Source organism: Pinus tabuliformis, chromosome 5_1, assembly GCF_031772625.1.
Source record: "Pinus tabuliformis cultivar Carrire ecotype Pingquan chromosome 5_1, CPIR1, whole genome shotgun sequence".
Lineage (NCBI taxonomy): Eukaryota > Viridiplantae > Streptophyta > Pinopsida > Pinales > Pinaceae > Pinus > Pinus tabuliformis.
Window position 1 is genome coordinate 198,450,303 of NC_142305.1, and position 11,969 is coordinate 198,462,271.

General features: G+C 39.7%; 1 long non-coding RNA gene across 2 annotated transcripts; it reads right to left on the reverse strand.

Moving 5' to 3' along the window:
- Window positions 1-2,316: 2,316 nt before the first annotated feature.
- Window positions 2,317-3,886, reverse strand: LOC149164074 (uncharacterized). Of its 2 annotated transcripts, none has more exons than XR_016260660.1 (2): window positions 3,362-3,886; window positions 2,317-3,221 (listed from the first exon to the last, which is right to left on the reverse strand). It is a non-coding gene; the product is annotated as an uncharacterized LOC149164074 (long non-coding RNA). The 2 variants fall into 2 exon arrangements; XR_016260659.1 differs by having other exon boundaries at window positions 2,317-3,257.
- Window positions 3,887-11,969: the final 8,083 nt, after the last annotated feature.

Genomic DNA, 11,969 nt, shown 5'->3' on the forward strand with positions numbered 1-11,969 from the left:
AGAAATAAAAGCTCTTAGAAATAGGTGCAAATATTTCCACTTGTCCACACACGAAAACAACTATTTTTGCCTGAGATTTTGGCAGCCACAGGGCCACGAATGATGATCTCGTCGGTAAGAACACATGATTAGCATCATAAACCATCTTTTGACACAAGACCACAATTTTTTCACCGAGTAATAGATTACCCAATCTTTAATCTAATCTGATATGGATCTTGAAGATCACACAATCTGCAAATATTTTTAAAAGAATGAAGGGGTATGTAGAGATTGTGTTAATACTAGTATTTAAAAATATATTAAAAATATATTATAAGAACAAAAACTATTGAAAATTTTAAAAAAATATATGTAAGATATCATTTTTGGGATTCAACTGCGTTAAGTAAGTCATTCAAAGTATGACCATTTCCATGAGAGGTAGTCGTAAAGTGACTAATATCTCATGATTTTTGAATAGTTCACTTAGCACTCGTTGCATCGGGTGATGCTCACAGGGGTGAAGAAGTGGGATTGAAACTAGTGAAATGTGGAGAGCGAATCACATAGCATCAATCATCACTTCCGGGGCTTGCACCCGGTAACCAGGACTTCCCAAGAGGTCACCCATCCCAGAACTCCTCTGGCTCAAGCGCAGTTGAATCCCAAAAATGATATCTAATATAATGCACTGCGTAAATCCCCCATACTTAAATTCAAAAAGAGTCAAGGGATCTCTACCTGAATGGTTCATGAGGCACAATACTTGCTAAGGTTTTGCAAATGGGGTAGCAAGCTAAGTGGGCTTGATTGTGGGGAAAAACTCCACAGTTAAGCGCGCTTGAGCGAGAGGAGTTCTGGGATGGGTGACCTCCTGGGAAGTCCTGGTTACCGGGTGCAAGCCCCGGAAGTGATGATTGATGCTATGTGATTCGCTCTCCACATTTCACTAGTTTCAATCCCACTTCTTCACCCCTGTGAGCATCACCCGATGCAATGAGTGCTAAGTGAACTATTCAAAAATCATGAGATATTAGTCACTTTACGACTACCTCTCATGGAAATGGTCATACTTTGAATGACTTACTTAACGCAGTTGAATCCCAAAAATGATATCTAATATAATGCACTGCGTAAATCCCCCATACAAAAATATATGTAATTAATTTATTCTAACTCATAGGTTTTTATTATAATTTGGTAATGTAATGTCAACCATGTGATTTTTGTTATTTAAAATGTATTTTTGAATACAAAAATAGATTCAGCACCCTAGAAATTTTTGGGACGCTCAAATTCTACATATTAAACAAGAACTTAAATTTTCAAAAATCTCTACCAAATTTTAATTAAAATTAACAAAAAAAAATTGTCCCAAACAAACATTTTATCTATAAATTAAACTAAACCTTTATTAAATTAAATATACATAACAATAAAAGCCACACAACCATCAATAATAACTACTACGACTGATTGCATTGGAAAAGAACTCCAACTCTTATCACTTCCATTTATGTTATAATACTAACAAAATACAACATCATACATATAATTTTCATTACTACTATTTCAAAAAGCAAAATATTTGTGACTAACTCTTTAAGTTGTTTCTCTGTAAGTGAGATGATACTATGTGTCAGAGAGTAAAAACACTATCATTTTGAATCTTTCCTTAGGCTTGATAGATTTTACAAACAAGAGGCAAGGAAAATCTACTCCACCCAACTGTACAATGCATGGCTTCTCTGAGAGCAAATAGATGCATCAAACATCGTGCTATGGCTATCATTTAAGGAATAGTTTAGTCATTTTTCCTTAAGTAGACGCTGATCACTTAATTAAGAGGTTTAGATACGTCTGCAGCACAAATCTCTTGAATGGAAAATACAGATTAATTCGATCTGTAAATTGAGATAGAAATAGCTAAGCTTATAGCAATTAATAAAGGAAAGAAGTATGAAGAATTTACATAACTGAGCTTCGAAAATACAGATTAATTCGATTTGTAAATTGAGATAGAATTAGCTAAGCTTATAGCAATTAATAAAGGAAAAAAGTATGAAGAATTTACATAACTGAGCTTGGAGGTTAAAGCAACAAGCCATACCTGTTAAAATGGAAAAAATTTCAAGAGAACATAAGAGTCTTCGAGATAAAATGCACATTCTTATTTCCTATTATCCCAGATCTATCATGGATATCAAATTGGTCTAACACAGATTCTAAAACTAGTCACTTTAGCTAAGTTAAGCCTATAGCATTACATGGTCCATTTATTTATTTAACCTATTGGGAGGAAAATCTTGAAACATAAGAAGAAAACTCGGTATCTTAAAATTTAAATAAGTTCCTTAGGCCAGAGCAATAAAAACAAATGGGAAATCCTGACACTATTTTGAGCAATGCCTAGCTGATTTATCAGCCGGTGCAGAGTACTATATGTGTTGGTATTATTTACAGGATATATAAAACCCTAGGATCTCCATCCATCTTGTATCAACAAAATTCCGCGACCTTCCCCCTCCTCCTTCCATTAATAGTACACAAAAGTTGGTAAGATTGATCTTCAACTAACAAAAAAGTAATAATGAAAAAATCGAGTGTTATGAAGGTGTAGCCTAAACTTTACCCAATCCTCATCCTGATATTTCATGGGCACATATTACAATAACAATCAAGAGGATCTGAACTACCACTGTCAAAGAAACAATCAAGAGGATCTAAACTACCACTGTCAAAGAATTAACTGGAAGGAAGTAGCATTGTACAGGGGCATCCCTATCCCTTCTTAAATAATTTATTGAGGAATTCTACATGATGTTTTGTCGCAATAAAACTTATTGCTGGTTACCCCACCAATCTGCTCTCTCACTGGATGGAGCAATGCAGCACATTTCTCTTTAGGTTACATGGTAAAGAATGCGAGTTTGAGACCGGGGCTGATCTTAGTCTTTTAATCAAGTCATACAATATGGGGATTTTAAAGTCCCTCCTTAACAAATTCAGCAAATTCAGCAAATTCAGCAAGCAACCGCAGCAGAATTGTGCTAAAAAGCAGGTTTGGTGATTCTCACTCAAACAAGCAAGTATTTTTCGCAATTGGTCTGCAAAACCCATCTCAAATAAACTGTTTGCCTCATCAAAATCTACATATGACAGGTTCCTCAGAGACATTTCGTCTACCTTGAATGGGATGGCCGGGAGTTGCAGCAATAACGCTAGACTTTTGCCAAATTCTGCAAAATAAGTCTATGTTTTCACCACGATGTGGCCTGAATACCCAAGTTAACAAACTTTAACCCTAAACCCAAAGTCGTTCTATTCATTCGATTGATACTGAAAACTATAAAAATCATAGCCAAAATTCATTTCTGACCTGTGTAGGGACCAAGCTCCTGGCAAAACTTCAATGTATAAAGCGCGAGCTCCCTATTCGGCGACAAAATCAGAGACATACCCCAACCCCTGTATAATACTCTCCTGATTTTTCGAGATTGGGGTTGAAAAAAGTAATCGTTTTATCAGACCCCATCGGAGCCATAGTCATGACGTCCACTCTAGTCATAATAAAGGGCATATTCTTGCACTAAATCGATGAGCCTTTTATTTTACTCAGACAACTACCGGACTCAGTCCTAGCAACTTGAACATGCTCGACTTGCCTTTCTTTTATCAGTAAGACAGCTGCACTACTGACAGGAGATGAGTTCAGAAAGTGACAAATGCACCACACTGACAGGAGACGGTTCACAAAGTAGGGGCAGTCAGTCATCGAAAGTCGGGTGCCAGAGCATCCCCCAATCCAAACGGCGACCCTGCACAACTCCTTTCATTCAACCCGGGCCTTTCCACTTTTCATGATATCATGTCTTCAATGGATGAGGAATCAGGATCGATTCTTGTTACCTTCTAATTTATAGGGGATTTAATTTCCATAAAGTTAGAGGGGTTGAGAAAGGGTGTGCAACCATTCTTGAAATTTAAAAATTAAGATATATTAAGATCAGCAAGTGTACCGCGAGAGGTTTAAAGGAACATTCTATAGGAATGAAGAAGGTAGAAGGTAATAATGAAGTGAAATATGTGGACAATGAAATACAATTGAAATTTGAGTTTTTATATATTTTCTAAAGAGGGTAACAAGAAGTTAAATGTAAAAAGAAATTTACACTAATATAAATGTCTCATAACAATGGCAATTTTTATAGGCACAAGGTATATAGCAAAGGAGTTCAATTTCTTTGATATTTTTTAAAATGGCATGAAATAAATTCTGAACACAGAAATTATGATATCTATCAACTAAAGATATCCCTAGCACTTGGGAGAAACAACTTCAATCAGTGTTGTGAAGATGAGCAAAAATTGGATTAGGAATAGAATTGTTGTATCAATGAATGTTGTGAAAGTATTTGTGAAAAGTTCTATAATCACGACAATGGAATCGGGTGTGCCTTTTAAGAAAGCTTATGTCAGCGTCATTGTGAGAAGGTTGTTAGATGAATATGTCATTTATATACAATAGTCCTTTTGCAAAAGGATTGAAATATTGGTTGAGATGTCTCCCCTGAAATCCACAAATGGTTCATCATATTTAACAAGTAAGAAATAAGGCACTCACTCAATTAAATTGATCTCCAAGCATCATGGTGCCAACTATTCTATTGTGTACTCTTAGTTTGAAGATACAATTCTATGGTATAGCTCTTTATGTCATTTATGTTGTCTACAAAAATTATTTAGATACAATAAGCACTTATTAATACATATATTTCCATACTTGGATATAATGAAAAGCTTCGCAATATTTTGAGTATGTGTGGTGTTCCTTGTTCATGGAAGCATAATATTCACAACAAAATGCATGGAAATATTGTGTGAAACGAAAATTAACAAATGTGGAATTTGGAAATAATAGTAGAAACCATGTCTATATTAATATTCAGAAACCATGTGTATATTAATATTTCCAAGTATGCAATTATATTTGACATTTGAGCTTCAACGACTCAACAAGAAAGATTTTTTTTTTAAATGTTATTTGTCGTTGTTGTGAATCAAAATGTAGTTTTGTTGCTTATGAAACTCTTCCACAACAATGATGATTTACCTTAGGAAGAGTTTCCTAGTAGCCATCATAACTTCAATTCCGGAAAAAAACAAAAAAAACAAAACAAAAACAAAAAAGACAAAAAACAAAAAAACAAAAACGTGTTCATATATGGATTTTGCAAGCTTAAAAATCTTCTTCCACACCAATGATGATTCACCCTAGGAAGAGTTTCCCAGTAGCCATCAAGAACTTCGATTTCAGAAAGAATGTGTTCATTTATGGATTTTGTAGGTTCAAAGATCTTAGTTATACAATCTCTCAGGTAAAGCAACTTTTTCTCATTTGATTTAAAAGGACATTATAAGGTACTCTTGGAACTGGCAACCACGATTTCTTCCCTCGGACATTGCTCCTATGACCAATGTCATCTATTATGGTTTTAGCGCCTTCGGCATGCCAAAATTTTGTGTGGCCAATGGTATCCAAAGACTTCTTCAAGTATAAAGCATCAAAAACAGTAAGAAGTTATTAAATTAAGCTTACAAAAAGAGAATTGTCATGACTATGGGACAAATCAAGTAGCAGACAACAAAATAGTTACATGCTTACAATCAATATTGCATCAAAATTTCTTAATGCAGGAAGATTCATGCAGATGTGAGAAATGGGTGTTATAATCTAAAAAAAATAGAAGACTTTTTTAATTATTATTTATAGATATGAAAGAACAATATAATTATTATTATTATTAATTTTTTAGGTTTTTAATTCATTATTAGCCAACCTTTATCTCACCCTATATAATTACTCATATAACTATTTATCATCCGCTAAGAGCTCTTCTTTCATCATTCAAAAGTCCTGATGATGGATCCTTGTTGGGATTTGAAATGTCCACAAAATATGGTTATTACTGTGGATACTCTAAAATACAACTCAATAGAATACTTGTCAGTCTAGAAAATTTTGTCATGAGTTTTTCACAATCTTTTCATAAGGCAAAGAAGTGAACCAAGCAATTGCCATTTGTCAACTGGCATAACATTGTTGATAATTGGTTTGGACCATGTTGTTGCTTATTTAGAGGAAATGAATTGATCTGTAAACTATGGATATTCCACTGGACAGTTCGTCACAACGGATCTAATAATATTATATTAAAACTCTGAAAATTCTACATTATTATAGTTTCTTAAACTTTAAGATCTGTGGATTTAATTGTAATTAGTGCATGCATGCGAATGGAAATTATGCAGAAAAGTAGAGAACGACAAAATAAGCACACACACACATAAGACACAAGATATGCTCTCTGGGAAACCCTTTCGATAGAAAACCCAATTGGAAGGTGAAGTCACTTTGCTTCCTTTCTCTGTTTGGAAATATGGTTGCAAGTACAAAGAAGTGATGTCTGTGGCTCATGGGTTGCTACAATGCATAGATCCTCTTTGTGTGCTTTACCTCCTATCTCTCCTTGCTATCTTTGCTTGGCTATGGAACAAAATGCTCTCGAAAGAATGGAATGCCTCTTCCTCCTAGTGGCCCGGTTATAACACAGCCCGATAGCCTACTAGTGGTTAAGTTTGACTACATTGACTCTTAACTAGAGTTACAATATAAACTCTTCTAAAGTATTTTACATCACAAACACGTGGCTATCCCCTTTTCCATAAATAATGGGCGTTGATGCGACATCCTCCCGAAATATAGGTGTGAAATTAGGAAGGTCAACTTCTGAGTGGCATAAATTTTGCATACAGACTCTGATTAGCGCACTTATTACGTCGTTCTGTGTGTAGAATAGCATGAAAAGGTGCGGCACTAAAGTACCAAACATTTACCCCCAAAAAAGTCATTTAATGCCTCAAAACGCTCTTGGAAGGTTTCAAACCATCTTTTGCCAAACTAGGTCTTGCTGGTAAAAACGGTCCCGTGAGTTGATTCCTCCACTTTATCCACTCCAAATGCATCGAGATGAATGAAAAATAATATAATGATCCAATTCTGATCACACCTCCCCATTTTGGGAGGCTTTTGGTCCCCAAAAGCTTTTACTGAATGAGGTGAGGAAACTTTTCCTCCACCTTCTCTTTGGTGTACCATTTAGCTTTACCTAGAAGTTGTCCCTTCAGCCCAATCTACCAAAGGTCATGCTGCCCCTGTCTTATAGTGTTCGACCACTTCTACAAAACTGTATCTTTTGTCAACTCTGCCTGAGCATCTCGTGCCAAATCCTCCACAGAAGGTAGGACTTGTTCCTCTTCTTGATCTAGCATGGAAGGCTCATAGAGTTTCAAACGATCTACATTTATGTTGATGGTGTTGGACCCGCCAAGATTCAGGGGATCACCCTGGTATGAAGTCATTATGAAATCTCAATTAGACCTCACACTGTTTTGTTTGGGAGTCCCATCCGGTATCATGGCTCGATTGCCATTATCTTAAAGATTTGCCTCAACTCTTGCTTATCAGCCTGGGAGAGTGGTTTGCTTTGTCTTCGAGAAGTGAGGTTCACGTGCCTGGTGATTGTAAGTGTTACTTGTGTCAATGGTTCTTTCACTGTAGAGGGAGAGGGTGAGAGTGAGTCCCAAGTCAGTTGGGAGTAAGTCCCAACTTTGCTAGGAACACACAACACAACAGGACGTGCACAACTTCCATAGGAACAATCCACACGGATGTGGCAGTCACAACACACAAGGGAAGATAACACGTACAACACTCAGCAGATGAGTCCGCACGAGTGCAACGGTTGTTACAACAAGTTTTATGTGAAAGGTTTGTCTGATGTCTGGGAAGGTAGCCACCATGGGCGAGACAACGTTAACAACATATACAACACATTTTCATTAATATATTATATATTACAACAAGCGAAATACTTCAAGTGTGAAACACAGGTTAAAGCAACATACATCACAAGTGTTCAAGATTAGTCTTACGACAGTTACAATACATGTGTGAAAACGTGTTGGCATGTTAGCAGGCTTCTGAATTAAGCGAAAGTTCCAAGACACATCGTTACACCATACATCACTAACCCTGTGGGCGGGGCATTGGAGCCACTACTTACTCCTCAAAGAAAAGACTACAGACTCTCTTGGCTATGTGGGAGGACCTGAGGTGAAAAATTCTTTTGCATGTACAAATGAGGGGGTATTTATAGCCAAGGGTGAAACTAACCCTTGTGGTTGTTCGACTACCCTCATGACTATTTGAATTCCATGAATTTTCAAGTTTATATGACTCTTTGTACAATAAGTGGGTCTCTTGGACTTCCACGTTACATTACATTGATAGATAGTATGGCCCACAATAGGGATGTGGACGACTTGACTCATGACATGAATTGACATGACAGTGATGGTACATTTTTGCTGCTGCTAGCATGCATGCCAAGCTGCAATTCTGCTGGGTGATGGATTTCCTCATGGTGTGTCATAGCTTCACCTCCGCATGGAAAAGTGTGTGGAGTCTTCGATGGTCATTGGTTCGCTTGATGTTGCTTTTGCACATTGCTCTTTGCTTGTATGTTGGAAGGCTTGATAGATTCGTTTGTTCATGAAAGATGCATGTTCATCCGTTCATCCGTCCGTGAGCACATCTTGCATGTTTTCTCGTCCTTCCATCCACGAACACATCTTTGCATGATCATCCGTTCGCGAGCACATCTCTTTGCATGCATCATTTGTTCATCCATTGGTGAACCTGTCCATCTACATGTGCTCCCTTCGTTCATCCCATTCATCATCACACCATGTTTATTTTTGTACCTGTTCCTGCAATCACTCATAACGAGACGACATCAAATCCAAAAACCTCCTAGTCTACCATGATACATGATCCTTTCAAATGCAGGTGACCGGGAGAGGCAACAAGGTTGCGAGGCAGGATGGAGGCTCCGGGTACTTCTGATGAAAACTATGCAAGAGTCACTGGGTGATGGAGATGGGCAATCCGAATCAACAATGACTGTCCGTGAGGTTTGTCTTAGCTGGAGGAAAAAACTGTGCAGTTTTTTAGGGGAACAGTCTGGGTTGTAGGAAGGCTGGGTAGGCAAAATTTACGTAGTTTCCAGAATGAGCAGGCAGTGGGAGCTTGGTAGCCAAAACTGCACAATTCCTGGAGGGAACGAGCAGCTGGCTGTCGGGACACTGGCAACAAAAATTGTGCAATTCCTGGAGGGAACTGGCAGTTTGTTACCGGGTCACTGGTAGCAAAAACTGCGCAATTCTTGAGGGGAACTGGCAGTTAGTTGGTTGAGCTTGGCAGCAAAAACTGCACAATTCCTGGAGGGAATTGACAGTCCGTTGTCGGGCGCTGCTGGCGAGAAAAACTGCGTTAATGCTGGGAGGATGGTATGTTGATCACCTCTGCTCAATTTTTAAGCTCAGCAGACTGCTAGGTAGCAGAGGACTTGCTCATGAAAACTACACAATTTTCTTGGTGAGCAGCCGGTCGACTGGCTGGAAAAGCTACGCAATTTTCTGAGGGAAACTCGGATGGGCACTGGGTGTCTATTTGGCCTGTCTGTGCAATTTTCTCAGCTAGTGGAGCGGGTAAGGTCTACAACATCTACGCAATTTTTGAGGGGAGTGAGTGTCGGGGTGGCTGTTGGGTCAAACTCTCCAATTGTCCAGCCAGCATGAAGGCTGATTGATTTGCTTGCAGGCAACGCAACTTGAAATGGCTTGCTTGGTGCTTCTGCATTGTTCTGGGTGATAGTCGATCGAGTTGATGGCAGGGTGATGGTCCGACTGTCAGAGGGGAGTGATCCGGATTTAAACAGGAACGCAACAAATTACAGAGATAACCATATACACAAAGATGCAGCGGAAATAATACTTCGTTTCATTAATGGAAAATACTGAAATATGCTTACAAACAGAAATGGAAATGAACTAGCTAGGGCGATGGTAGCTTATCTCTGAGAAGAGATGTGATGGCTACATGCCTCTGAACTGTGTTACAATGAGGCTCGAAGGCCTATTTATTGTTGAGAAACAATGGAAAAACCCTTAACATTCCAAAACCTAACCCTAGGAGATGAAATGCCAAACTGTGGGCCCCGTTTGGGGTAAGTTGGTACATCAACTTCCCGGGGTCGTAACTTTGGCATATGATCTCCGTTTGATGCGTACAATAGCTCATTAGAAAGATCTATCCGAGCACTATCATTGTTGGAACGGGCAACACCAGTACATTCCATGGACTCGTGTTTCCCCCGGATTCCCCAAAAAACGTCGTTTAGGGCCTCAAAACGGCTCCGGAAGTTCAGGACCCAAAAAACTGCTAAAAATAGTAAGTTGTGCTACAATTAAGGAAACTGAAAATTCTGAGAAAGACAATGGTGGGGTTCCAGGTGGACTTGGCAGGTGGCCACCAATATCCACCTGGATCATTCCTCCCCCCTTAGGAAGCAATGGTCCCCATTGCGTTGAGCTCCTCCATGAGATGAGGAAACTTCTGCTGAACTTGTTCCCTGGTGAGCCACTTGCCCTGCTGAAGGAGTTGGCCTGCTTTGACAACTCGATACAGTTGGATATTCTGTTGGCGAGTGTTCTTGATCTGTGTGTCCATGATCCGATCAATTGCAGCTTGTTCCATGCAATCTGGATTTAATTCTGTGGGTTTGAGCTGTTCTGCAATGTCGGATGTGTCTAGCAATGGTGGAAAGTATGGCCGAAGGCGGTCCACATTGAATACTGGGTACAGGCCAAGGAATGGGGGAATGCTGAGCTCAAATGCATTGTATCCCATAGCCTTAGTAATGGTGTAAGGACCATATCGGAGTGGTCTCAATTTCCGATAGGCTCCAGTAAGGCGTTCCTTTTGCAAATGCAACCAGACTTTGTCGCCCACCTGAAACTTGTGTGGCACCCGATGTTGATCATGTCGCTGCTTGTACTTGGCATTTGATTTCTCAAGAATGTCATGGACCTGCTGGCGAATATGTTGGATGCGCTCAATGAAGCTGGTGGCCTTATCTGTTTCGGACTGGACATGAGCTGAATTCATGTGAGTAGCTGCAAGTGGCATGGCCACATCAATGGGGCATAGTGGCTGGAATCCCAAACCCACCTGAAAAGGGCTATGGCCAGTGGAGCTGTGAAGAGCTCGGTTGTAGCTGTGCTGAACGTAGGGGAGGCTCTCGTCCCATGTGCGTGGATGCTTTGAGTTATACATGCGCAGAATGTGCACAATCATCCTATTGACAACCTCTGTCTGGCCATCAGTTTGAGGATGGAAGGCTGTGGACTTCGTGAGTTTGGTGTCCAGCATTGACCAGAGACTGGACCAAAAGGTGCTGAGAAACCGACTGCCCGATCTGAGATGATAGACTGTGGGATCCCAAAGTGCACCCACACTCGTTCAAAGAAAAGTTTAGCAGTGGCTTCTGCTGTGATATTCTTCTTGCAGGCCATCATAATGGCCATCTTTGAGAACCTGTCGACGACCACAAAAACACAGTCATTTCCATGCTTAGTGGAAGGAAGGCCTGACATGTAATCCATGGAGATGGATTCCCAAGGTCGACTAGGGGTAGGCAACGGGGTATAGAGGCCTTGCTTCTTAATGGTCGGTTTGGCAATGGCACAGGCAGTACATGATCGGATGTACTTCCCAACATCCTGTCGAAGATTCGGCCAATAGAAATAGTTTTGCAGTACTGCCACTGTTTTCTCGACCCCGAAATGCCCAGCAGCCCGACTGTAGTGTGCTTCCCAAATCATCTTGGCACGCTCGCTTGAAGGAACACAAAGGTGACCGAGGTGGCATAATAGGGCATCCTGGAGGTGAAAATCTGCAACCTGCCGACCCTCCAAGAGTGTCTGGTATGTGTGGCCGAATTCTGGGTCGCTTTTGTAGAGAAGTGGCCAATCAGAAGTCTCGTGCCCGCAAGAGTTGAGCACGGTGGTTAGCGCCATGATCA